The 24074-nt window shown below is 38.7% G+C and overlaps 1 pseudogene; it reads right to left on the reverse strand.

Moving 5' to 3' along the window:
• The window catches only part of LOC123246657, a 17998-nt pseudogene extending 12840 nt beyond the window's left edge, over positions 1 to 5158 (reverse strand).
• Positions 5159 to 24074: the final 18916 nt, after the last annotated feature.

The raw sequence follows: 24074 nt of genomic DNA on the forward strand, positions 1-24074 counted from the left end.
TAATAATAATAATAATAATAATAATAACTAACATTTATATAGCATTTACTCTCTGCCATGAACTTTGCTAAGCACTTAACAAATATCTCATTTAATTGTCACAACAACTCTAGAAGAATGCTAATAGTATCCTCATTTTACAGACAAGAAAACTGAGGCAAACAGGTTGAGTGGCTTACACAACTAGTAAGTGTCTTGGGGCTGAATTAGAGTTTGAATCTTCTTGACTATAGACCCAAGATACTATCCATTGGATAGAATGCCAAAGATAAGGCATGAGAAGACATTTGAGTTCAAACCCAGCTTCAAATACTTGCTAGTTTCTCTTCCAACTCCAGTATTATAATCCAGCAAGAGAAGTCAAGGATATAGCTTATGGAGCATCCATATGTAGTGGGCACAAAGAGCCAGTGAAGTGGGAGCCAGTGAAGTGGGAGCCAGTGAAGGAGACCGAATAATAAAAGTCAGGAACAAGAGAACATAGAACAAGGTCTTTAGAAGCCAAGAGAGGAGTCCAAGGGGGAGGCAGGAGGATTGATATGTTGACAATAGCACAAAGTCCAAAGAGGCTGAAGTCTTATTAGAAAAACTACAGGGTGTGGCAATTAAGTGGTCATTAATGGGGCGGCTAGGTAGCACAGTGAATAAATAGAGTGCCAGGCCTGGAGTCAGAAGGACATAGGTTCAAATCTGACCTCAGACACTTCCTAGCTGTGTAATCCTGGGCAAGTCACTTAACCCTAATTGCCTAGCACTTGTTACTCTTCTATCTTGGAATTAATACTAAGGCAGAAAGTAAGTGGGTTTTTTGTCTTTAATGATTTTTTTACAAAAGCCATTTCAAGAAAGTGACCAACATGCCAACATGCAAGTTGGATGCCAGGGACTTGAGGAGTGGGTGAGTGGTGAAGTAGCAGATTGCTATAGAATTTTGGCCATTAAAAGAAAAAAAGGGGGGAAGAGAAAAAAATGAGGAGACAGTAACATCAATTTTTAAAAAGGTGTTTTTTGTTTTTAGAACAAAGGGAAGCTGAAGGGAAGGGACAAGAATAGAGATGTTAGACTAAGGATGTGAAATCTGAGGGAGAAGAGAGGGAACGAGATTAAAACCACAAGTTGGTCTTGACAGAGAGGAGATCTCCCATATCCTCTAAGACCAGAAGAAAAGAAAAAAGGATGAATGAAAATATTGAGAAAGTAATGTGGAGAGGAGAAAGATTTGAAGAAGTTTCAGTCCTAATTTTGTCAGCAAAGTGTTAAGGAGGTCATCTTCTAGGGAAGTGGGGAGTAGAGTTTGGAAAGTTTCTCAGTGTTGCTAGAAAAGTGTTAGGGAGGTCATCTTGGGGAAAGGATTACTATGGAGTGGAGTGGAGAAACCTGAGGAAAAAGGGGGAAAAAAAAGAACAGAATGAAATGACTGATTTAAAGATGGTTACTGAGATGTCAATCAGGGCTGAACAAAAGGATCTGACAATTCATGAGAAGATGAAGTACTGTATTTTGGAAGCCAGAGAGGAGAAAAAAAGGGGGACAAAAGAGAAGACCACCACATAGTAAAAATTAGAAAATCAAGAAAACACTTAAAGAACATTAAACATGTGAAAATGAATATCACAATCCCTAGACCTTTTTTGTACAACATTCATATCCCCTTGATCTATCATCTTTCCCATTCTTTTTTCTTTATCATTTTATTTCCTAATTACATGTACTAACAATTTTCAAAACATAATTTCCAAAATTATAAGATCCAAATTGTCTCCCTCCCTTCCTTCCCCCTCTTTCAGAGATGGTAAGCAATTTGATCTGGGTTATATAAGTATTCTCATGCAAAACACACTTCCATATTGGCCATTGTTACATACCTTTCCAGTTCTGATAACATGTGAAGGGCCAAGAATGACTTAAGATCATAGGGATGATATTGGAGGAAAAGCAGTTTAATGTTGGTAACTCGGAAATTGGCATGTCTCATTGCACTACATTATTAAACTGGATCTGGAGCTTGATTCTTGATAATCTTTTGTCAGAGAATATCAGTAGAATTCATTGTTATATTATTGTTTTCAAATAGAGGCAAAATGGTGGGTTTCTGCCTACTCCGTGATCATTCTTCCTTTAATAATCTGACTAAAATGACTCGTGTTCCATTGCATGAGTATTGTTCTCATGCAGAAGGAACATGGCACTGCTGAAGCAAGTCACCAAGGTATGCCTTGTGAGTTGTTTTTCCTGCAACAGTGATCCTTTTGTGCCAAGCCGTCAATACTTTCTTCTCTAGTCTAATTTTTGAGGTGGTCACCTAGGCTTAGAATGACATAGGGAGCCATGGCTGATTAAAGCTAACTGGATGTGTTCTCCATTCCCCACTCCCTAGGCTCAGTTGAATGTAAGCTCCTTGGGGGAAAGAACTGTTTTTAAGTTTGTCTTTGGGAACTCAAGGTTATCTTCATGCCACAAAGGAGCAAAGGAATAAGAATTATGGGGAACAAACTATGTCTCTAGAATAAAGGCAACACTGATGACTTTGGCTCCCACTGCCTAAAGGGCAAATATATCATATTTCACCCCTTTCAGGGATCTCTAGTTCCCTTAAAAAGATTTGGGGGCACCCAGTATTTCTGCCCTTGTCTCAAGCCCATCTATGGTATCCCTCCAATTTTAGGAATTCTCTGTAATCAAGTTTCATTTGACTACTTAATAGATTAGCTTTTACAAATTAATTTTTACTTCAAAAGTGTAGCAAGATTAAACACAAAACCCCTCTTCCCTATACAATACCTAAGAGGTGAATAAATCCTGACCAACATACCACCTCAGTCTCTACGGAAGGAAAAGACTGGGGGATGGGAATCAGGTGACTAGTTTAGCCCTTTTTCTACATAGCACAGTTCTGCTAGGTTCCAAGTCCAAAGCTCCCCTGGGCTCAAGTCCCAGACACCTTGGCCTGAATCCAGCCTCCAAGGTTGCTTTGGTTTGATTCCAGGGATTCCTGCACAATACTTGTGAATAGAATTGAAAAGGGCAAATAAAACAAACCCAAACAAACCCCAAGCCTATTTCTTGGGGCCACAAAGTCTAAAAGGGAGAGGGAAGAAGGTTCACAGTGACCATGCTGTGAGTGAACAAGACCTTCAGACTCTTTGGATGTTACTGGAAAGTAAGAGTCTGTCCCAGTCTGGTAGTTTTTAAAGATGTGGTACAGCCAATCAAAAGAATCTGTTCCTGTCGTATTGTATAAGAACCACAAAATGCTTCTCCCAGAAGCTGGTCCCTGGCATCTCCCACATGGGTGCTTCCATGTTAGGTGATATGGGCACGGGCAAAGGAAAGTCCTGTTACATTTGTTGATTGGTTTTAAGCTTGAAGGCTAATGAATGGGTTGGAACATGTTGAGGAGGAATTATAATTTGTAATTGTACTTTAAAGCATAGAAGGAACTGAGCAGTGAAGAGGAGTAGACTACTTCTTTTCAAAGATTGCTCCAGGATGCTGAAAGTTAGAAGAAGATAACAGCACTTAGCTATCTTTAATAGGTAGAAACAATTGAGCTTAGCACCTACTAAGCAAGAATAATTAGTTTAAGTAGGAAGTCTTCTGATGGCACACACAGCCTATTCAAATGAGTCCTTCCTTGGACCCATCTTGACTTGTTGCCCTAATGGTGGCCTTCCCAGGAATGGCTTCTAAACATCCAAAGTTTCAAGTGTCCCAAGCTTTGAGTTCTCTTCTCAAGAGCTCTTCCCTTCTTCACTATCACCATCCATACTCAGCTTAATTTGTCTGAAGCTGATTTGAGGGTACACACTAAATACTTAATAAATGCCTTTTGACTTGGCTTGACTTGCCAAGCCTAGTGGTAAGCCAATTATAAAGAAGATTATATTTTAATGAATACCATCTCAGGGGGAATGAGACTTCAATTTGCTTTGATTGAAGTTACATCCATACTGGTGAAATCACAGATCCTGAGTTCAAGGAGTTTATCTTTTTTTTTTTTAAAACTCTTACCTTCTGTCTTAGTATCAATTCTAAGACAGAAGAGCAGTAAATGTTAGTTAAACTGAGGTTAAGTGATTTGCTCAGGGTCACATAGTCAGGATGTTCAGAAGGTGAGATTTGAACCCAGGTCCTGTCAACTCTGGGCCTGGTGCTCTATCCACACTATCCAGCTGCCCCCAAGGAACTTACATTCTAATGGATACCATCTAGAGAAGACTGAGATAGAAATTTGAATTACAGAAATTGTATTTATACTGATAAAGTCAAAGATCCTTGATATATTGAAATACTCAGTGAATCTATGATTCCTTTGAACTGGTGCACAAGTCTTGTCCATGTCTCTCCATGAGTGCAATACAGGGGAATCCACCTAGAGTGGTAGAGGCCATTGCCACTTTCTGACCAAAGGCTCTGGAATCATGGAAAGCCTTTCTTGTTGTCTTTATAGCCCTAAGCACTAAGCCCAGTGCCCTGTACAAAGGAGGCATTTAATAAAGTTCCTTTGTGTGAACAAACCCAGTTTATTTAAAAATCATTGTGATACCACAGAAAGCAAATGGTAAAAAATACATCAAATGTAATTACTACTCGATGCTTGATCTTCCCATGTACTTGACTCACAGCCCTCAAGGAGCTAGGGCCAGGAGGCTGCTGATAGTACTCACCAGCATTGGTTATATTGCTCAATGTGCTTCGAGGTAGGGAAAATGGAAAGTTTATAAAATTTCTCAAGAAAACCTTTTAAGTTCTGAATCTTAATATGAGACCGGCAGGACCTCCTACTTCTAAAGGGATGAGTCCTCTAGTGGCATAGAGCCTTAGCAGATGGATGAGGTCCCCTCAAACCAAATGATCAGACCAGAGTGAGATAAACCTCCTAGATCTGACATGTCGCTCTTGAGTCTATAGCTTACATCATTGGTCTTTCACTTCAAAGAAGACAAATGATCTCACAGATTGGTATCTTGGATTTTGCAGAGAAGAGTTGAACAAAGTCATCAGCTTCACTCTCTTCTAGTCATCAAAGTCCAGAGGCAAGACAAAAATCAGGATGATTGGCGATGACCCAGGATACAGTGGATAATTCTGGTGTCTTTGACGTCTGACCAGACTTTAAACACTCTACAGTATCTGCTTTAGCTGCCTTCATGACCATGTTCTCATCCACCCATTCAGCCAGAGGAAGTCTTCACATGCTTGGGGTAAGCATCCCCCTAACTCACTGACATCTTAGAGGCCTCCTAGTTATCCTCAATCTATTTGGGGTATGTGAGGTATTCAAGAAGGACTAGCACCTCTGGTGTGAGAGTCCTCCAAGCCCTTTTCAGGGCTGCTCCTCTACCTTTGGTGTCCACCTGCCACCCAACTCTTGACTGTGGCTCCAAGAAGCTGTAGCATGCACAGTAGCCACACACCTTCCCCATTCCCACTTTAAAAAAAACTGCTTTGGAAGGTGGGCTTGAAGAAGGTCCTGACTAATGTAATCAGACTTTCTCTTTTTAAAACTTCCTCCCCTTGACTCCAATAGCCACCTAATGGCTGGGAGCATGGAGTGAAGAAAAGTCCTCCTCTTGGGAGCATAGCCCTCTGAGATGTGATCTTCAAGATCTTCTCCCAACTAGTAAAGTTCTTTAAAAGTATGGTGGAAGCTATAATCCAGAAAAAAACTTTGGTTCGGGGTCTAGATGGCCATATTCCTTGCATACAGATGAAAAGACAATGGTCATTGAGGAAAGATTAGTGCCAAAGGCAGGCTGAAACATAAGTCTTCTTATTTCAGAGCCCTGTGTGATTTTCTAAACACTGAGCTAAATAGGGAATAATTTGTGCAGTCCTTTGTCATCGTCCATCAATCAATAATCATTTATGATATGCCTACAATGTTCCAGGAAATATTTTAGGTGATTGAGATATAAAGCCAAAATTCAGAAATTTTCAGCCTTCAAGGAACTCATTTTCCATTATAAAGATATAGTATAGATAAGTACACACTGGATATATATGTATAAGTATATATGTAAATATAAATATATCACATATACCTTTGCATATACAAATTGCATATGTAGGTATTATTATATATGTTATATAATACATAATAAAATTATATGATGTCATGTATTATATATCATAAAGTATCTATAGAAACATATAGTGAGTGGAGAGTGAGCACAAGCAACTAAGTGAATCAGGAGATGCCTCTTGAAGAATGCAGCACTTGACTTGGACCTTACTCTAAGAGGTAGATATGAGAAGAAAAAATATTCTAAGCATGCCAGGAAGCCTATGCAAAAACATGGAAGAAGGAGATGGAACAACCTAGGGGATGCCAAAAAAGCATTAAATTGATAAGGCTGAGTAATCGGTTGTTTCAGTGTGTTAATTCCACTCGTTGATGCAGATCATCCAGGTGGCCCAAAGAGTGCTGAGCCTAGAGTCAGAAAGATGAGTTCAAATCCTTAGTAACTGTGTGACCCTGGGTAAATCGAATAATCTTTGTCTGCCTGTGTTTCCTCATATGTAAAATGGGAATAATAATAGCCCCTAACTCCATTTGCATTAATGCACTGATGAAGGAAACAGCAAACTACTCCAGTGTCTTTGCCAAGAAAACCCCATATAGGGTCCTGAAGAATCGGCTAAACAAAACAATCATAGTAACAATAGATTCATAGAAAGTGGAGAACAGTTGAATATTGCCAGACTGAATCAGCAGTGGGAGTTTCAGATGAAATCTCAGGTCTGAACGACAACCACAACAACAAAGATTTACAAAGCACTTTCTTAATACCAACTTTCAAGGGCCTTTCAAGCAAAATACAAATTTTATTATCCCATTTTACAGCCTAGGAAACTGATATTTCAGAGAGGCCAATTAACTTGCCCACAGTCACACAGCTAGTAAACATCAGGACTTGAACTCGTATTTTCTTTCCATCACATCTTGCTATCTCTCATTCTTTTCTGATGGCTTCCTTGGTCCTAGAATGAGGATCAACAAAATAATCCTTAAAGATGCAGTTCTGCAGGAATACAATCCAATCAGCTCGCCTCACACCCAGATGCAGGGAGGATATGGGGGAGTAAAGATTAGGAAGTCTCTGGTCACCATGGAGCAACAGTCATCTCTATGGTGACAACTAATCCTAACTATTAGATTGGCAGAAAAAGCACCAGGGAGAGGGAACATCTCCAGTTGGCAAAGAGAGAGGTGGGATGCCCTTCCTCCATTTTTTATCAATTTAATTGCACACACACACACACACACACACACACACACACACACACACACACACACTCTCACAGAGCAGCCTATTGGAGTATAGGTGCCTAAGCATGAGTGTGTGTGTGTGTGTGTGTGTGTGTGTGTGGCATAGATGGAGTGTCCAAAACAAAACTCCTAGTGCAATTTACTATTATTAAAAGTTTAAAAGACAAAGACATTTAGGGCACTGTGTGTATATAAATATATATATGTATATTAAATATATTTATATATAGATAAATATATAAAAACATATATAGTATGTATGTATATACTAATAACTCTTGTTTTATGAAACCCCAAATTTAGTTCCCATGGGAACTTGCCTTCCAGAAAACTTCCTGACTGGTCCTTGTCCCAGACTAAACAAGAGGTCATCAAGCGGATATCCACTAAGCACCCTGGACAGGAGTGGTGATGTGGTCAAGTTGTAATAACCCTTTTTTGTTTTCTTTGTTTCCCTGTGTCTAGGCTACTCCCAGGTACCCTAGCATTTGGCTATTGCATCTAGACCTTTCAGGCATTCTAGAGCAGGGTTAGAGTGCCAGGGCAGAAGCCCTGCCCCTTCTCCAAAATCTCTATAAGCACACTGCATTCTGGAGTTCAGTGGAAGCTCCAGGACTGAGGTTCTGGGCATCTTCCCACATTAAGCTTTCTACCTCCATAAAAAGCCCTTATTATAAATACTTTGGTAGTTCTGTGTTGTTTTTTTTTTCAGAGGAAGAAACAAAGATAAACAGAGATGGTGAAAGAAGCAAGAGATAGAGACAGAGAGAAAAAAAGAGACAGAAATGAGAGAGAGAAGAAATAAAGAGATAAAGATAAAAGACAGAAGAGGGAAAGAGAGGGAGAGAGGAAGAGAGAGAAGAGGGGACAGGAGAAGGCTTGAGAGAGAGGCTCCCTGCCACTTTGGGAAAATAAGAAAAATGGGAGTGGGAAGCAGAGAAATTCTGTCCAGTGCCCTTTCATGATGGGAGTGCCTCAAGCCTGATTTATAGAGGTAGTCTGACCCTAGCAGTATTAATAGGTACATGTTGGAGGAGCCTGGTGAGGGATAGAATGGAGTTGCCCATTTTCTGCTCTGTGAAAAATGAAACAATGCCAAATGAAAACATTGCCAGGGCTGTATTTATATACCCCAAAGTTGTTGAGGGTTTTTTTTTTCTCTTAAATCCTAGGAGGGTGCGATTCCAGACTTTCGTCTGCCTCCTGCAGCTTTAAAGACTCAAATTGCTGAAACTGCAATCTTCCCTAAGAGTCATTTGGAGAAGGCATGTAGGAAAGGCAGAAAGCTCTCCTCTCCCCCCAAAAAAGCTTCCTGAATTTACTGAGTATATTATTAAGAAAAGTTGGGTTGAGACAAGGAACATTTTACATACCTAAGGAATGATGTTTTGTGATTTCTCTTGGTCTTGAAACAAAATTTTGAAGAAATGGGAGGAGGAGGGACTCTATTCAAGAGGCCAAACATGGCCAGGATGTGGGGGAAGTGCTGTGGACAAAGGGAGGTGATTACTTTTTAAGCATCCAACATTTAACTTTTTTAGTATAAGTCGGGAGGAAGACCCGGGTCCTCAGACCCATTTTAGCTGGGTGGTCCATGGGCAAATAAGGCAGTTTCTAAGTAGCCCCAGGTCTGTCTTTCCATGTTAGTGGTTGGTGCCTGTGGAGTTTTTTATCCCTCTGAGATAACTTGGAGAGGCAGTCCTGGGAGTGGGAACTACTCCTGAATAAACTACCTCTCCATCTATACAGATTCAAAATTCCTCTATCATTTACAATAATAAAGTTACCTGGGGTATAGAGAGTTGATACCCAACTTGCCCATGTACCATACAGCTACGTGGCCTAATGTGGGTCTAAATTAGAGAGAGAGAGACAGAGACAGAGAGAGACAGAGAGAGAGAGTTTGAAAGAGAGAAAGATTGAGAGAGAGTGAGAGAGTTTGAGACAGAATGAGAGTGAGAGACAGTTTGAGAGAGATTCGGAGGAGGGGAATGCTGAAGACCTGGAATTTATAATTAAGAGGTAAACATATTAAAGCCAGAAAAGTTTACCTGTTCTGTACTTTGACTAATTTTACCTGCCCCTGTATGAAATTTGGATGCATTCTATGTATACATATATACTATGCATATATAACATACATGCATATGTATGACATATGTATATGATAGAGTTCTAATATTTGTTTAGATCCATAGCCTCATCAATGTGGGTGCTATTCCTCACCACCATATCAGCCTCTTCATGCTGTGCCATTCTTGTTCACGAGTCCTTTCCATAATTTAGTCACCACTGGACAAAATGAGGATACCAGTAGGAGGGAGGGAACAAATATTTTTTAAGTGTCTATTATGTACCAGATGCTGTGCCAAAACTATCTCATCTGATCGTCCAAACAACCTTGTGAAATAAGTACTATTGTTATCCCCATTTTATAGATGAGGAATCTAAGACAGTTTATAATCCAATAACATTATATACATATATTTACAGTTTTATTATATAGAGAAAATGTGCATGAATAAAATCCAGAAAACACACACACCTCTCCAGAATGTAAGAGTTTTCATTTATTTTTCCAAAAAGATCTTGCCAAAAAGATCAGACTAGCCTGGAGAGGCATTTGGAGCCTTCAAGGAGATCTTCCATGGTAAGCTTTTCTAAAATAGTTACCTAATTACCTGGTCCTCTGGTTTATGCAATGCCTTTAAAAAAATCTAGATATAGAGAATGACACTTAATGTCTGATGTTATTTGAAAAATGTGTCCACTTATTGTAAAAACAATTCAAAAGCCAAGAACCAACTTGTTTTGGCCAGATCTTTCCTTATGATAACCAGATTTTCAGCCTTAGGAAGGTAGATCTAGGTCAAAAACCAGGCTGATCACATGAAAAACCTTGGAGGTTTTACAGGATTGTATAATTTTTCTTCTATAACTAGTTTCCTATACAATGAAAACATTTCTTTCCTGAGCGGAACCTGTCTCATATGATCTGCGTATTTTCACACAGTGGCAGCTAACTTAGAACCACAAAATTTCTTAGATTTAGAAGAATCTTTAGGACCACTTTAAACACTCCCCATGATCACAACCCATTTAATCCAGTGCAATAAGCATGTATTAAGTGCTTGCTGTGTTCAAGGCACTGTACTAAGTACCCAAGATACAATTAGTAGGAAGAAAGACAGTCTCTGCCTTCTAGTAGTTAACAATCTAATAGGGACAGGAGAAGACACAACACAAAAGAACCTGGAAAAGGAGAGAGAATATTAGGGGGCATCCAGAATAAGGGAATCATATTCTGTTGGGCTGAAATTGGACAGAACAGCAGCTACAGAGTAGAGCGAGTCAAAAAGTTCAGATTCTTCCCCATATAAAAGAAAGCTTTGGGAGGAGCCATCATGCTTCAGTCCTCCAGTCAGAGAGAGAGGAGGCTGAGAGAGGTGATGTCAATCAAGGCTTGAGTCAGCAGCATGGCGATGATATTAGAAGGGCTGTGCTCATCCTGGGAAGGGCATCTTGTTCCTAGAGCTAGAAAAAGGAAGAGCAGCAGATGTAAAGCAGTTCTGTTAAACTAATTTAACTGATAAGGAAGTGATGTCTAAAGAGGCCACCTGACTTGCCTAAAATCACATAGCTAGTTAGTGAAAGGACCATGACTATAGAATCTAGGGCTCTAGAATTCTAGACTATTGTTCTTTTAAATACTATTAACTGATTTTTGTATAAAACTTCACAGTTTACAAAGAAAGTCTTTTGTACATTACTTCATTTGATCAGCACATAAGCCAGAGAAGTAGTCAGGAAGATGATTATTATGCCCATCTTACAGATTAGGACATAGAGAATTAGAGAGTTTAAGTGGCCATAGTTGGTACATCCTTGTAATCCCATCTCCTGGGGAGAATGAGACTGATGAATTGCTTATATTTTAAAATTCAGAGCTGTGGGGGAGCAGAGCCAAGATGGTGGGTGACATTGTAGCAGGGAAATCCTGAAGCTGCTCTGAATATTCATCCAAACCAATCTTTAAAAAGCATCTCAAAAGACAGATGTCAAAGCAAGATGAGCAAAGGGGCTCTCCTAATGAACACAGTGTGTAAAGTACCCAGAGAAAGGGGGATTTCCATGATATAAGGGGGTGAAACTGCACAAGGAAAAGGAAAAGTACAGGCTGACCACCCCATCACCACCTACCATGCCAGGTGCAGAGCTAGAACCTGGGCAACCTCTGAATTCTAGGGGGCTGGCTACACTAAAGAAAAAGGACTACAGACCCACCCCTGAAAATTTCAGACCCTGGCAGTGAGATTTGAAGCTTAATAGCACTGGTCTCACTCAGTGGCAGCAGCTGTGGCAGCACAGTGGCAACAGTGCTGGTGAAGATAGCCTCAGAGCAAAACACTGTGAAATGGGCTATACCAACAACATTAAAAAAAAACACAGACCTACCCCTGGAAATACCAGGCCCTGGAGGTGATGGTCAGAGCTCTATAGTACTAGGCTCATTCCTCTGGCCTCTGACAGGGAAGTGAAGATAGCCCCAAGACAAAGCCCTGCAAGCCAGGAGCTAAGATAGAAATGACCAGCAACTTGCAGGACACCCAGTCCTCAAGCAGGAAAATGAGTAAACAGCAGCAAAGAAAGCTCTTGACCCTGAAAATTTTCTGAGGAGAAAAAGAACAAAAAACAGAAGCAATAGGAGAGGGTAAGAAACAAGCAAACACATGCAAATACTCAAAAAATGGAAACTTGTTGCAAGCTGTGGAGGAACTGAAAAAAGAGTTCAAGAACCAAGTAAGAAAGGTAGAAGAAAAATGGGAAGAAAAGTAGAAAAAAGAAATTAAAATAATACAAAAAGAAAATAACAACTTAAAGGCAAAATTGCCCAAATGGAAATAGAGACACAGAAATCAAATGAGGTAATATGCAGATTAAAAACCAGAATTGACCTGTTGGCAGAACAGACAAAGAAATCCAATGAAAAGAGTGTCATGAAAAGCAGAATAGACCAAATCAAGAAGGAGAATCAAAAGATCATGGATGAAAATCATTCCTTAAAGACTAGACTGGGCAAGTAGAAGCTAATGATTTCACAAAACATCAAGAAATAAAACAAAATGAAAAGAATTAAAAAATAGAAGAAAACATAAAATTTCTTATAAAAAAAACAACCTGGAAAATTGATCCAGGAGAGACAATTTGAGAAATATTAGACTACTGAAAGCCATGACCAAAATTATCAAGAAAACTGACCTGATATTCTTGACTAAGAGGGCAAAATAGACACTGAAAGAATCCACAGATCACCCCCTGCATTAAATCTCCAAATAACTCCCAGGAATGTTACAGCCAAGTTCAAGAGCTTCCAGGTCATGGAGAAAATACTGCAAATGGACAGAAAGAAACAATTCAGATATCATGGAGCCCCAGTCAGGATTACACAGGATCTAGCAGCTTCTACACTAAAGGACCACAAGACTTGGAATATGATATTTCAGAAGGCAAAAGGACTGAGTCTACAACCAAGAATCACCTATCCAAAAAAATTGACTATATACTTTCAGGAGAAAGTAGGGGCATTTAATAAAATAGAAGCTTTCCAAGTATTCCTGAAGAAAAGACCAAAATTAAATTAAAAATTTGATGTCAAAATAAAAAATTCAAGAAAACCAGAAAAAGGTAAATAAGAAAGAGGAAAAATTTAAGGGCTTCAATAAGATCAAAGTGATTATATTCCCATATGGAAAAATGATATCTGTAACTCTTAAAAATTGTTTTCATTATCATAGTAGATAGAAGAAATATACATAGGCAGAGAGTTGGTATTAAATTGTTTAGGATAATATGTAGAAAAAAGGGGGAAAAAAGATTGTACTAAGAGAAATGCAAAGGAAGACGTAAATGGGATAAATTATACCACATAATAAAGCACATGTGGAGGAGTGGAAGAATCCTATTACAAGAATGGGAGGATGAGGGTGATGACAGGTAATACTTAAACCTTACTCTGTGTAAATGGAATTAGCTCTAGCCCATTCATAGTCAAAACTATAGTCGCCAGAGATAATGTCATCCCCACCTCCCTTAGTGGGGAGGGGAGATGAGTTACCCACACGTGACAATAAGTAACAGATCAAGAACAAGGGACTGCCCTTTGGGCAGTCCAAATCAGTATAGAGGCTGCCATTTGTCCACTCAAATTAGAGGTGAACCCACAAAAAGTGAAGAAAGGCACTATCTCTTCAAGTATGTTGGTTACTTCCTGTTGGGGCAGTTCCCACTTTGAACTTGGTGCTGAAGGATCTCAGCTGAGACCTCAGGCTGCTTCCACTCTGAATGGTCACGTGGGTAAGATAGGCTGACTTCCTTGGCCTACCTTGACGTTTTCCAGGCTCTCTACCTTAAGTAGGCCTCTTGCCTCTCTGATTGCTAAGGTCTTATGGCATGTAATCTAGTTTAATTAGCCTTTTAACCCTCTCTCTCCGTCCAGGCCTCTGCAGGCCCAGACTAGCCTCTCCCACTCTCTATTTCCCTTGCCTTCTACCCTTCCTAATTGTAAATAAACTACTTAAACCCAATCCTGACTTGGGTCTATTTTAATTATGGATTCAATCTGAATTATTGATTCCTGGTGGCCATACCTTAAATATATAACTATATAATACCTAAAATTCCCTTACAACTCTCATTGGCATTGGTTCAGAAAGGGAAGAACAGCCAAATTTATTAGGGTATAGAATCCTTTCTTACCCTATAGAGAAGTAAAAGGAGATTAAAGAAGGAGTTTGTGGGGAAGGGAGTAATACAAGGAAGGGAAAAGTTGGGGATGATTAAAAGATCCTAAAGAGAAATAGGAGGGGAATTAGAAGGGAGGTACTGGGAAATAAAGTAAAATAAAGAAGGGGTGGGGGACTGATTAAAAGCAAAACATTGGTGTGTAAGGAAAGAGTGAAAGGATAAAGGACAGGATTAAAAGAGGAAATCAAAATGATGGAGAATACACAGATGCTAATCATAACTGTGAATGTGAATGAGATGAACTCTCCGATAAAATGGAAGCAGATAGCAGAGCAGATTAAAAACCAAAATACCACTATATGTTGTATAAAAGAAACATACATGAGGCAGGTAGACACAAACAGGGTAAAGGTAAGAGGCTGAAGCAAAATTTATTGGCATCAACTGAGAAAAAAAGACAGGAATAGCAATCATGATCTCTGACAAAGCTAAAGCAAAAATAGATCCTGAGCAAGACAGTGAACTTTTGTGTTCCCCAAGCAATTATTTGTATCTCTGTCTCTGTCTCTCTGTCTCTCTCTCTGACTCTGTCTCTGTCTCTCTCTGTCTCTCTCTCTCTTATCTACTTCTAAACTTAGCTACATAAGATCTTCTAAAGCAGTCTTGTGGCCCCCTAACCCACCCAAGGGGCTGATCATATTGGAGCTAGATCTGAATTATTTTTGTTAAATAGTTTGTAGAGTATTGGGATTAATTGTTCTTTAATTATTTGATAGAAGTCACTTGTGAATCCATCTGGCCCTGGTGACTTTTACTTAGGAAGTTCCTTGATGGCTTGTTCAATTTCTTTTTCTGAGATGTGATTAATTAAGTATTCTATTTCCTCTTTGTTAATCTGGGCAAATTTATATTTTTGTAAATATTCATCCATTTCACCTAGATTATGATGCTTATTGTCATATAATTGGACAGAATAGCTCTTAATAATTGTCTTAATCTCCTCTTCATTAGAGGTGAGATCACCCTTTTCATTCATGATACTGTTAATTTGATTCTCTTCTTTCTTTTCTAAAATTAGATTAACCAATATTTTACCTATTTTATTTGGTTTTTTTTTCAAAATGTCAGATCCTAGTCTTATTTATTAGTTCAATAGTTCTTTTATTTTCAAATTTATCAAATTCTCCTTTGATTTTTAGGATTTCCAATTTGGTCTTTAACTGAAGGTTTTTAATTTGTTCTTTTTTCTAGTTTTTTAGTTGCATGCCCAATTTGTTCACCTCCTCTTTCTCTTTTTTGTTGATATAGACACTCAGACATATACATTTTCCCCTGAGAACTACTTTGGCTATATCTCATAAACTTTGATATGTTGTCTCCTTTGTCATTCTCTTCAATGAAATCAGTAATTCTTTCTATGATTTGTTCTTTTACCCACCAGTTTTAGAGGATTAGATTATTTAATTTCCAATTAATTTTTAATTTGCCTCTTCATGAACCCTTACTAATTATAATTTTATTGTGTTATGATCTGAAAAGGTAGCATTTATTATTTCTGCTTTTCTACATTTGTTTGTGATGTTATTATGTCCTATGTTTCTTACAACATATGGTGGGATTTTGGTTTTTAATCTGCTCTGCTATCTACTTCCATTTTATGGGTGAGTTCATATCATTCACATTCACAGTTATGCCAAATTCATACTTCTCTCTGCCCTCAGTTCTGACTTTATTGAGTTCACAGGTGCAAGAGAGCTTTCTGGGAAGTTTCTGGAGGACCCAGAGTCATTCTTTGTCTCACCAATGGATATCAGTTAATATTATAGACATTAAAAAACCTGGGTCTTTTCAAAATTCAAAATAAATTCACTACTCCTGGAAGAAATGCTACTGTCTTTGGAGCATTGTGCTTTATATTCCCTGTGCATTTCTTCAATTTACTAATTCCGTGCATTTATTTTGAAACCTTTTTATAATTCTCTAAAGGCAATACTCTCAATCATTCAAATATGTTTGTGATCTCCTCATTAAGGAGTTTCCACCAATGACTTAGATCATGACCCATCCATGCCAGTTCATCCTATGGGACTTTGTACCAAATCCTCTCCCAAGTTCATCAGATGGAATCTACCTAATGTGCTATTATAGACTTTCCTTAATAAAAGGGTGCCAAAGGAGCACCTGGACATCTACTTATCATCACTCTCACTCTTTTCATGTGATCAATCCACTTTTTCTTCACATCCTATAATTTGTTGATCCTTTACTCCTGTTCTTCTTCAGAGACCTTCATTGCTTTCTCTCAACATTATGAGGTATTTACTCATAGTATTATTACTATGAGGATAGACCATCCACCTGTCATCCCTAGTTCATTCTGCTAAATGCGGTGTACAGAGAGGATCAGCAGCCTACTAGTAGAGTAGACTAGATGTGAGGGCTTGCTGAGCCCTTTTCAGAGCTTCTCTACCTTTGGTGCCCAACTTTTACCCAATTCCCACCAGTGGTTCCAAGAAGCTGTAGCATGCACACCTGGTAAAACCCTCTCAGCAAATGAGCTAAATTAGGCAGAGGGTAACTGATAGACTTCAAACTCATCCATGAATTATGGGGATGCCTACTCTAAGCATGTGAAGATTTCTCCTGCAGAATGGGCAGATGAGAACAATTTGTTCTAAAGGCCATGAAGGTGGCTGAAGCAGGTACTGTGAAGCACACTCAGAGTTTGCTTAGACATTGAATATGACAAGATCATCCACTACATCCCTGATCTTCACCAGTCATTTTAACTTATTTTGCCACTGGACTTTGATGACTCTAAAGAGACAATGAGCCTGACAACTTTGTACAACTCTGCCTCACTTAAATCCATTTCACACCTGTCACCCAGTGATGTTTTTTGCCCTTTTTTAAAATGAAGGAAAAACCACATTCTGCAAAATATTAGTCAACCAGCACTTATTAAGTGCTTACTATATGCTGAGCACCGAGCTAAGCACCGAGTATACAAAGCTAAAAATGGAAAGATAGCCTCTGCTCTCAAGGAGTTTATAATCTAATGATGGAAGACAACACACAAAAGGAAGCTGAAAGTGAGAAGGATGCCCAAGGCAGGGGCATGATGGAACAGTCAGAGATGTCTCAAAGTAGTACAGCCAAATAGTTAAGGAGGAGGTATCTGTCCTGAACCTATTTCCCTCTAGAAGACTGGATGACTATTTTAGTTTGTGTTTACAAGTTAAGTCCATTTTGAAGAAGGAAAAGAGGGAAGGAGGAAAGGGAAGAAGGGAGGGAAGGGAGGAGAAAGGAGAGAGATTAAGAGAGGAATGAAAGGAAAGAAGGAATGAAAAATTGAAGAAGTTTTTAAAAAATAACTAAAAATATCATAAATCCTAATATTTTCTACTATTTTTATGTATTGCTAGTGACCCCAAATCAGGCTGCACAACATTATATAAGCAGTGATTTGTGCTCAGCCAAGAACTCCAGAGCAGATATGTCTTTTGGCAAATATATGAGTAAAACATGAGGTTATGTGTACAGCAGTATCAGCATGCAAGTTAAGTTATCATATTGTAGAATATAGGCTTGCTAGAGAAAAAAAAATCATGCGTTTACCTGATTTTCCTAAACAAAAAGCCATTTTTCATTAAAAAAAAAAAGTTAGGAGTCTGCTTTCAAAATGTGCTTCTCTAGAGCCTTTTCCTTAAGAAGTAGCAAAACTGATTGACACAAGCAAAAACATTCAAGAAACTGGGTTGGGAACCAAATAGTTTTGGGGGAAAAATAGAAATAATCTCATGCTGTATTATTTATAAAGTGTGCTTGCTTCTGTGAGGAACTCCAAACACTGAGTCACAGTTTCCATTTCATCTTCCATTTTCCCTCCACAAGTTGATAGGAAAGTAGGCACAGATATCTCTGGTTCAAAGAAGAGTGTCCTTAGCATAGGACAATGATCTCCAAACTTTTATAATGTACATTCCTATGGTAAAAACTTTTGATTATGTAGCCCCAATATGTATGTATTTACTTACTTATAAATTATGTAAATGTACTAATAATTATTCACACTAGAAAACTTATACCAAAGTAAAAATTTAAAAAGAATGAGATAAAGATAAAACAATATTGGATGGTAGAGTCAATAGGGAGTCGCTAGAGTTAATTGAATAGGGCAATGGCATGGCTGTATCTGGACTTTACAATAATCACTTTGATGAGTCTGTGGAGGATCAAATGGAGAAGGGAAAAGATTAAAGGCAAGGAGACAAATTAGGAAATTGTGACAATAGTCTAGGTGAGAGATGATGAAAGCCTGAATGAAAGTAGCAGCCATGTGAGTAGAGAGAAAGGGACAAATGAAAGAATGGTATGGATATAAAAACTGCAGGATTTGGCAACTATTTCAATATGTAGGGGAAGAGAGAGCAAGTTATTATTCGAAACATTCTAAGTGGAAGGATAGCCTTTGGTAGAAATAGACAACTTGAGGAAAGAGGGGGATTTATAGTGGGAAATAATGTAATGAGATGGGTAAGCACCCGTCCTCACCATGATGGGATGTGGGAGTTAGAGGTTGGGCTGGGATAATTTTTAAATAAAATAAATTTATATATTATATATTTATTTACATATACTTGTAAATGTAATAAAATAGATTTTAATAAAATAGATTTAATTTAAATATTTAATTAGTTAATTTAATGAGCAGTTCCTACTATGAGTGTCCAGTCTTAGTTATTTATAACTATCCAGAGGGTCCAAAACTCAGAAGATAGAGACGAGGGGCAGAGTGGCAGGAGTATTTAAGGATAAAGATAGGTATGCTTTATTGCAGACATGCCTCATAACTAACTATCCTGGGAAAAGTAGGACGCACTGATTTTTCCACTCACCCTCTAATTGAATGATCACATAGTTCTTGAAGTCCTGCTATAGTGAAAACTTTGGAGACAACTCATCTTAGCCCACTGCCTGGCACTGAGGTAGAATTGGTGTACTAGTCACTGTACTACTAATAATGAGGGCAACAAAATCATTGTGGGGAGGGATAGGGCCAGTGGAAGAGAAGAAATTCCTCAACTTCTTAAGGACACTAGAAATTAAGGACACCAGTTAATGGGGAAAAATGTGAAAGGTCTGGGCCTGGGATAGTGGGGTCAGCCTTTGCAAAGGCATGGAGATAAGAGATTAAATTAATATGAGGAATAGCAACTAAACCAATTTGATTGTAGTTTATAATGTACATTAGAAGAAGGATTTAAAATCAGAACAGAAAGGGGAAGGTGGAGCCAGATTTTGAAGAGTTCCAAATGCCAAACAAAAGAGTTTAAATTTTCTCAAAGAATCAAAACATAGACACTTCTTGAGCAGAGAAGTGACGTGGTCAGACTTGGACTTTAGGAATATTATTTTGCCACTTGTACAGAGAATGGATTGAAGGAGGGAGAAGCTTAATACTCGGAGGACAATTAGCAGGTTATTTTAATAGTTTAATTGAGAAGGGAGGAGGATAGTTTTACTGTGACTGGAGAGGAGATAGGTGTGAGAGACGTGGAGATAGATTCAGGAAGTCTAGGCATCTAATTAAATGGGGATGGAGGTGACAAGTGATGATAAAGAGTTATATTTGGAGTGGGTTACTGAAAGAATGGTAGTCTCCTCTACAGAAATAGGAAACTTGGGATGGATTTAGGGAAGAATGGCAAGTTCGTTTTGGACTTGCTGAGTTGGAGGAGCCTATGGGACATCCAGGAGGAGGTGCCCAGCAGGCAGCTGAAGATGCAGGCTTAGAGCTCAAGAGACAGATGAGACTTGAATGAGTAGATTTGGGGATTATCAGCACAGAGATGATCATCAAAAGCCGGTTGACCTATGAATAAGGCTGTCTCCAACACCTCTGTTAAGGTAACACTGGAAGAGAAGGGTGCACCATGCTCTTTCCTATAAACCAATCATCTGCTCAGGTTTTGCAAGATGGTGCTACTTTCAAATGGAGCAATGTGAAAATAATAGTCCAAGTTTGCCAAACCACATGACACCCTGCTAGGTCAGAAAATGCTGCTATGAAATACTGTCTGGTAGTGGTGGTTAGGTGGTTAGGGAATGTGTATCTCATGCAAGCACTCAGTTCACATCAAATGGTTCCTGACTGCCCAGAGAACCTCCAGGTTGAGAATGTTAAGCTCCATGATTGGAAAACCTGCTCAGACTCCCCTGACTTTAGCTTAATAGTCTCCTTCTCACTGTCTCTGTGATTTAGAAAAATGGGGAAGGAATTTGCTGATATTCGGGGGAAACATAAGGAAATGTGAAAAATGGAAAGGGCTTGGCAGGAGAGTGCAGCCTAACCCCTGAAGGTTAAAAATGTCTGAATTTAGTGCCTAGAAAAACAGTAAGAAGGGAGGCCAAAATCAGGCATTCTTTAGTTCTATCTTCATTGTGACAAGATCAGAGAAAAGCATAGTGACTATAAATATATAAAAAGGTCTATTGTGAAGAGCCAGAGGGAAGGTTAAAGGATCAGGGTGGATTTTAAGGATTTTGTTGTTGTTGTTGCTGCTGTTGAAAGGGAAGTTTATATCTCCAAGTTGAGAAGGAAAGAATAGAACTTTAGTATCATTAATAATAATAATTGTGTTCAGTCATTTTCAGTCTAATCAGACTCTTCTACAACCCCATTAGGAGTTTTCTTGGCAGATACACTGGAGTGGTTTACCCTTTCCTTCTCCTGCTCATTTTACAAATGAGGAAACTGAGGCAAACAGGGTTAAGTGACTTTCCTAGGGTCAGATGGCTAATAGGAGGCTAAATTTGAATGTCTTCTGTAACAGTGTGGACTGAAATTTGCAAAGGGGAGCAAGCAGCTGCAGTTGGCTTGGACCCTGAAACAGCCCAGTGGAATGTTGCCCATTTGGAATATGAAATGAGGAGCCACAGAGGAGGAAGAGTTTTCTCAACTGTCACTTCACTCCTGACCAGACTGGGACCCTGGGAGGTTGGTTCTTTGGTTGGGAGGTTTGATTTTTGGGTGGATCCTGAGTGAATTGGGCTCCTCTGTACCTTTATTAGTGACTGTTGGGAGAGCACAACTACTAACATCAATTTCAACTATCTTCATTTACCAACAAAGACATTGAACAACAATTTTCCAATTTGGCCAGAGAGCCCGAAATCCTGGAGGAGCAGGCTTGAACGAGGGGAATCCCTTCCCTGATCCTGCTTGAATCAATTTATCCTGTTACTTCCCTCTTATATTAGGTTAGAAATATTTGATAGGAGATTGTAGGGGGAAGAGAGAGTTAGCTACTGTGACCAAGCCTCAGAAGAAGTCCAGAGCTGCTCTCTTGGGGAGAAGACATAGTTGATAATGAAGTTCATTCTTTCCCTCCTTCCTTGATTCCCCTATACCTTTCCCCCTGTACCCTGAATTTAATTTGTCTTTTAATAAACCCCTGATAGTTTGATACTTAAAGTCTGGAGCAGTTACAGTGAGGGGGAGGTGACTGATCTGGTGATTGATGGGAATACTAATTCCAAAGACCATCTTGAGGGGCAAAGCTACTTGAACTTAGGAGTGGGAGAGACTTGTCTCAATATTGCTGGCTCTGAGGGTGGGATCCCATCCATTAGGGTCACAACTGAACCCCAACACCTTCCTTCAACATCCCCACTATAGCTTTGCCAGTTTGGGAACCTCTTTGAGTTTATTCACTCATAGGTCTTCTCATGGGTGGGGGTGAGGAGTTACCTATACTGGTCCATTGAAAGTACAAGAGGGGAGTCTAGATACACACACCCCTACCATCAATACTCACCCTCATACACTTCCTAATTCTAAGCCCAGTGCTCTATCCTCTGTGCCACCTAGCTGCCCCAATAATAATAATAATAGCTAGCATTATATCAATTTAAAGTTTACAGAGCACTTTATATATTCATTTTGTTTGATCTTCACAACAACACTGTAAGGTCAGTGCTATTATTATCCTCATTTTACATATGAAGAAACTAAGATGGAGAGAAGCTATCCTGGTCACACAGAAAAGAAGTGTGTTGAAGAGAGATTTGAATACAAGTCTTCCTGACTCCAGGTTCTGACATACTATTGCATCTTTTCACTGCCTTAAAAACTGCCTTCTCAGAAAAGGCTAAATCGGCGGTAGTCTCAAAGAACTAGAAAAGTGAACCCAAGGTTCCAGAAGTCAAGAGGATAGCCCAAAGGATTTTGATTATGCATTCAGGAATCAAAGTTTATACTCCAGAAGTCAAGATTTCCTTTGGGTAAAGAGTCTTTAAATCTGACCTCAGACACTTCTAGTTTGTGACCTTGGGCAAGTCATTTAACCCTGTTTGCCTCAGTTTCTTTACCTGTAAAATGAACTGGAGAAGGAAATGGCAAACTACTGCAGTCAGTACCTTTGCCAAGAAAATGGGGTTCATGAAGAACTGGACATGTCTGAAATAATTAAACAACAACAAGGAATCATGGGTCTGAGATAAGATACCAACCAACCAATCAATCAATATTAATCAATAAACATTTCTTAAATACCTACTGTGTGTCAGGATGTTCTTGGGATCAGAGGTATAGCTTGGTCACAATGCCTTCTCCTACCTCCTGGGTTCTAAATCTGATCCTGCAACTGATCTTAAGTCTCTGAACTTGAACCTGTGTATATCTCAATTTCCCATTTGTAAAAAAGGAGAATAATAGTCAATACTGCCTTCCTATCTCCTAACTCAAAATAGGCTGGGAATAGAAATCAGAAGACCTGAGATGCAGGTCTGGCTCTGACCCAAGTTATGGGATCATGAGCAACTGATTTAATCAATCTCTCTGGACCTCGGGGTTCTCCTCTATAAAATGAGGAATTTGTTCTAAATGATTTCTAAGGTCTAGAACAGGAGTCTGAAACCTATGGCCCATGGGCCAAATCCAGCCTACTATCTAATATTGTAAGGTCTGTGGACCATAGTTTACCAACCTCTGGTCTAAAAGACTAAGATGTCTTCCAGTTTTGATATGTAATCTCTTTCTTTTTAAGATGGATACTTTAAATATGAAACCAATTGCTACCTCTTTGGCCTAGGGTAAGTCACTTAACCTTCTGGGTTTCAGATTATTCATTGGTTAAAAAAAAAAAAAGGTGGGGAAATTAGCCTAGATGGTCCTTGATGTCTTTTCTTGCTTTGTATCTGTGATTTCTATGAACCTTTAGAAGAAATGTTTTCCATGGAGCCAAGATATCATGACTATAATATTGTAACATTGACATATCTATAAAGCAGATTTATAAAATATGACTGAAATGCGTATTAGCTATGCACTTGCAAGTATAGTTGTGAAATAGCTATTTACATCCTTATTTATGTGCTTATTTATGTCCCTAGTTAAGAGAGCAAAATCTGAACAAGAGGCTGGGAGTTGAGGTACCTTGCCCTGCACTAGAATAGTTTCCTCTATTCTATGTGGCTCTTACTGTGCCCATAAAAAAAAAAGAGACACTAGGAAATATAAAGACAATTATCCACAGATGCTAGTAATAATAATAACAGCAACAATAAAAACTAGCGTTTACATAACAATTTAAAAGAATAAAATTTATATGACAATTTAACAGTTTTTTTACAAATATTATCTCATTTGATCCTCATGACCCTGGAAGGTAGGTGCTGTTATTATCCCTGGTTTACAGAGAAGGAAACTGGGGTAGACACAAATGAAATGACTTGCTTGCAGTCATGCCACTATTGAACATCTGAGGCCACATTTGAATTCCAGTCTTTCTAACTGTAGTTCTGGAGCTCTAGCTTTTTTGCCTCTTGCCTGAGATAATATATTAAATATAACAACTGTATTCTTTAAAAGACATTTTAAAAATACTTGAAAGTAATGACTAAACAAGTTATGACATGTGACTATGATGGAATACTACTGTGCCTTAAGAAATGATAAGCAAGTTAATTTTTTTTAAAATATGGAAAGAACTACATGAAATTATGAAGAGTGAAAGAAGCAGAACCAAGAAAACAGCAACAGAAATATTGTTTG

The sequence above is a fragment of the Gracilinanus agilis genome, chromosome 4 (genome assembly GCF_016433145.1).
Source record: "Gracilinanus agilis isolate LMUSP501 chromosome 4, AgileGrace, whole genome shotgun sequence".
Taxonomy (NCBI): Eukaryota; Metazoa; Chordata; class Mammalia; order Didelphimorphia; family Didelphidae; genus Gracilinanus; species Gracilinanus agilis.